General features: G+C 43.5%; 1 pseudogene across 1 annotated transcript; it reads left to right on the top strand.

Moving 5' to 3' along the window:
• The first annotated feature begins 1,502 nt into the window (after positions 1-1,502).
• On the top strand, positions 1,503-4,490 carry LOC147615758 (cell division cycle 5-like protein pseudogene; annotated as a pseudogene). Its single transcript, XR_015262573.1, has 5 exons — positions 1,503-1,633; positions 1,733-1,847; positions 2,025-2,240; positions 2,322-3,662; positions 3,807-4,490. The product of XR_015262573.1 is annotated as a cell division cycle 5-like protein pseudogene (transcript).
• The last annotated feature ends 528 nt before the right edge of the window (positions 4,491-5,018 follow it).

Genomic DNA, 5,018 nt, shown 5'->3' with positions numbered 1-5,018 from the left:
TACTAGCGCCCATGGCTTTAAGTTGGAACGACCGTTCGAATTTTTTAATTTTATTTTATTTTATTTATACAATCGTACTCTTACAAGCGAACTCCCGTGGCTTTAGGTTGGAACGGCTGTGACAAGTGTGGAATGGCTATTCGAAATTATTTTTTAACTTTATTTTTTTAACAAGTTTTTTTGGTACAGCCATACACTTACAAGCGAGCACCCGTGGCTTTAGGTTGGAATGGCCGTGGGGGTGGCAAGTGCGGAATGGTCGTTCGATTTTAAAAAAAATTGGGGAAAAAATAAAATTTTGTACAATCGTACGTTCAAGCGAATGCCCATGGCTTTAGGTTGGAACAGCCGTTCAAAATTTTTTTGAAAAAAAGTTTTTTTATATGCTTACAAGTGAACGCCCGTGGCTTTAGGTTGGACTGGCCGTGGCAAGTGTGGAACGAGCGTTTGATTTTTTTAATTAATTTGAGGCCTAATTGGAGTGAATTAAGCATAGATTTGAGTCAAGGCAAGTGTTAGGACACTATGGGGACTTTTGTATGTAAAGCAATTTGGACACCATGTTTTCGTATAGTTTTCAAATATATTATTTTTTGTGTATAAACGTCATTCATTATTCTAGAAAATTATCAAATTTTCAAGTTGAGAGAGAGAGAGAGAGAGAGAGAGAGAGAGAGAGAGAGAGAAATTATCGGAGATGATAAAAATTACGAAAGAGATTGGATTACAGAGTGGATTTGTGCCTATGTCCAACCCATCATCTTGGGATGAACCCAACAAGTTAGAAATTTTGCTACACTAGAGTGAAGATGCTGCATAATTTGTTTGCGACTTGGTGATGTAAGTCAAGTTGTGATCATTGATGTTATGATACCCATCATTTGTGTCTCAAAGTGTAAGCTTTGGCGGGACATTGGCATTGGAAGGTTGTTGTGACATTGATAAGGAAATAGTAGGGAGATGCATAGCCCAATATGAAAAGGGAAAATATTCACATTTCAGGAAAAGCTTTGCATCATGCAGATTCACCCCATTGATTCTCCGTGAGATTGAGCGGAACATGGCATAGTGATTTCTTGTATTGAGGGTTGTCGGACACCTCGCCCTTGATCTTGGGTGTGTCTAGGCATGCCAGCAAGCGCCTGGCCTAGGAATGTGTGAATTGATAATTGTTTGGACAACAAACTTGGACCTTAGGGATTGTTTGCTGCATAGTCGGACGGCTTCCGCACATGAGAGGGTGAGCTCCATTTGGCAAAACCCTGATGTTAGCTAGCTGTTCACCTCCGTTTAAGAGAGAGAGAGAGAGAGAGAGAGAGAGAGAGAGAGAGAGAGAGAAATTTTTTGATGTGGCACCCGCTAATTTGGAGACAGAGGAGCTAAGACTGAACTGAAAGTATTTGGCCATGATGCAGCAGAGTTGGGCTAGGTGGTGGGCCCAATAACCTTTTGAGGTGGTCTCTCTTTATTCCGTCCGGCAATGTGAGGTTAGGCCGGACGCAGGCAACTGATCGCAGCCATGTGTGAAAGCCCACTTGCAAAGGACTTGTTGCCCAAGCTAGCCATGCAAACTTCTCCGATCAAGGCTAGCAGAGTTTTCTGTTATGTGCAAAACCGTAATTGGACGGCCAAGGTGATGCTGTTTCTTACATCTTCAGGTGCATTCTGTCTGGCCAAGGTGAGGTGCACCCAAACCCTAACTGACGCTTCTGTCCTTTATGTGCTTCGCTAGATTAATCTTCTCTAGGCAAGGCTGCCAAACCCCACATGATTTTCTGTATCGGCACGGATCTCGCTAAAGCCTAACTGCTTTTCTGCATCGTCAGGCAATTCTTTTCTGGGTCCAGGTTAGCCATGGTGTTGTATACATAGCTCCTGCTAAACTTTCATTCCGTTTCTTGCATCATCGAGTTAATTTTTTCTGTCCTCCGTTTTCAGGTTAATCTTATCTTGTGCAAATCTGTTTTAGAAATAGTTTTTGCCAAACCCTACAGATTCTGATAAACCCTAATTGTCATTGTTAGGGTAAACGGTATTCGGTAGTGTTTCAAAAGTAGGGCAAGATGAGGATCATGATAAAGGGTGGCGTTTGGAAGAATACAGAAGATGAGATTGTGAAGTTGGCCATCACGAAGTACGGCAAGAATCAGTGGGGTCGAATTTCTTCTCTACTAGTCCGGAAATCTGCAAAGCCATGCAAAGCTCGATGGTATGAATGGTTGGATCCATCCATTAAGAAGGTATGCAGCATTTTTACTTCTGGTTTGATTGACTTGATGGGGCTTGAAATTCTCTGATAAAGCATCGGCTTTGTTTTCCAGACAGAATGGAACTGTGAGGAGGATGAGAAGCTGTTGCACCTTGCAAAGCTGATGCCCACACAATGGAGAACCATAGGTTCGATTGTGGGGCGGACACCTTCACAATGTCTGGAGCGTTATGAGAAATTGCTCGATGCAGCCTGTGCTAAAGATGAGAACTATGAGCCTTCAGATGATCCCAGGAAACTCAGACCAGGTGAAATTGATCCAAACCCAGAGTCCAAGCCTGCTAGGCCAGATCCTGTTGACATGGATGAGGACGAGAAAGAAATGCTGTCTGAAGCCAGGGCTAGGTTGGCAAATACACATGGAAAGAAGGCTAAGAGGAAAGCTCAGGAAAGACAGCTTGAAGAAGCAAGGAGACTTGCATCCCTGCAGAAACAGAGAGAGCTTAAAGCCACAGGCATTGAGATGAGGCACAGGAGGAGGAAACAAAGGGGCATTGACTACAATGCTGAGATTCCATTCGAGAAGAGGCCCCCTCCAGGTTTCTTCGACATCTCACAAGAGGAAATTCTTGTAGAACAGCCTCAATTTCCAACCACCATCGAGATGTTGGAGGGGAAGAGGCAAGTGGACTTAGAGGCACAGTTGAGAAAGCAGGATGTTGCTTGTAACAAAATTGCAGAGCACAAGGATGCCCCAGGTTCTGTTATTCAAATTAACACGTTAAATGATCCTAAAGGTGTTTGCAAAAGGTCTAGGTTTATGCCTCCTCCCCAGATTTCAAATCGTGAGCTGGAGAAGATAGCAAAGATGGGCTACTCTAATGATTTTCTTTTGGGTGATGAGGAGCTTGAGGATGGCAGTGGGGTCACTCATATGTTGTTTGCAAACTATGGGCAAACTCCTAGAATGGGCATGACACCACTTAGAACTCCTCAGAGTACTCTGGGAGGGAAAGGTGATGCTATTAGGATGGAGGCTGAGAACCTTCCTCGGCTTAGGCAAATACAGACTCCTCTGCTGGGAGGGGAGAATCCAGAGCTGCATCTATCAGATTTTTCTGGAGCGACACCCAAACAGAAAGAGATCCAAACTTCAAACCCAATGGCTACACCTGTACAAACACCTTCCGGTGGCATGGGTTTTACTCCAGCAAGAATGACACCCAGCAAGGATATTCCAGTCTTTGCCACCCCTAAGGGTACACCAATAAGGGATGAACTCCACATTAATGAAGGAATGGAAACCCCATATGAGAGTGAAAAGGCTGAGAAAGCAAGGCAAGCTGAGATAAGGAGGAACCTCCGGGCTGGTCTGGTAGAGCTTCCTATGCCCAAAAATGAGTATCAAATTTTGATACCTGTGTTGCCACCAGATGAACCAGGGGCACTGCATGTTTCTATACACTAGAATGGGAACTGTGTAAGTGGTACACGGTGGCCCTTCTGTGAGATTATGTATGCATTGATGCTTGTATGTATTGGTTGTTTTAAGTTTTTTTCTTGTGGCTTATGTACATTTTTTGCTAATTAACTGCAGGCAGTGGGGCATGACAATGCAACAATTGATGATTATGCAGAGTCAAGGAATGCTGTTGCAGAGCACATGATGTACTTCCCTTCTCAACAAGTCTTTAAGCTTGCAAGTGGTGCAAGCATCAGTGATAAATTATCTGCTTTACAGTATGAATTTGAGATTGTTAAGAAACATATGGAAGGTGAAACCAAAAAAGTGGTTCAGTTAGAGAAAAAGCTGAAAGGTCTTACACAAGGCTATCAGGTATCCTTTTTCCTCCTTGCAAACGTGAACTGGGTTCTGTTGTCATACACTGCAGCTTGAAAACCAAACTGCCAGATGAGTTCTGCTATCATTTTACCATCAAGCATGTCTTAGCCATAGCTTTCTTTGAGTTTGCCCTCCTTAGCCAATTTCTTTGGGACTTATTCAAATCTTTTCAAGATGGGACCCCAGATATCTATCTTGACCAATATATTTTCATGATGTAAGCCCTTTTGGCTTGCCGCTTGCTTGTAGAGTGAGAGATCACTTCTCTGGGTGCCTATCAGCTGGAAGGTGTCAATTTTGTTAAGCTACTTTTTGGGTACAGCTATGATACAGTAATGTTCCAAGTTTAGAAGTGTGTGCATGTGACATTTCGATTCCCATGCTTATCTTGTTTGTGACTGGTGCATGGCCTGGTGATAGGCAACAAACATGACTTTGGGAGAAGCTTTTGTTCCACCACAAGTCTATGATCAAGGATCTGGTTGGTTACCGTTCCACACTAGTAAATGTGGATCAGAATTCGGGTCCACCGACTTCCCAACCTGTCCACCCTGCTGACTTGTCTGCCTAGCTGCCTGACTTGTCCAATGCCTATCAACACTTGTCCAGTGTCCGGTCACGGCTGTCTTGGCTGTACTAATTGTCATCAACACTTGTCCTGTGTCCAAGCATGGCGGTCTTGGCTGTACTAATTGTAATGGGCAGGCGTGTGTTTCGGAATGGATTAACTGTAACCAAAGTTAAAGGATTTTAATATGACACAACACAACCAGAAAATATGCACAGTACACTACACTAGGGCCAAAGATGGGCCGACCCTCTCCCGTTTAACGTTATAATACAAAAAGGAGTATGCTTCCAAATACAAGATCACGGGTGCCCGGGGATTCACAACCGGCGTGATTCCTCCAAGTGCATTCAAATGAACACAAAGCAAACAAAAGATGCAACATAGGCAATTTTTTG

Source organism: Cibotium barometz, chromosome 39, assembly GCF_041138505.1.
Source record: "Cibotium barometz isolate CiBa-2024 chromosome 39, ASM4113850v1, whole genome shotgun sequence".
NCBI lineage: Eukaryota > Viridiplantae > Streptophyta > Polypodiopsida > Cyatheales > Cibotiaceae > Cibotium > Cibotium barometz.
Note: the sequence above shows the minus strand (reverse complement) of the source record. Positions and strands in the feature narration are given on the sequence as shown.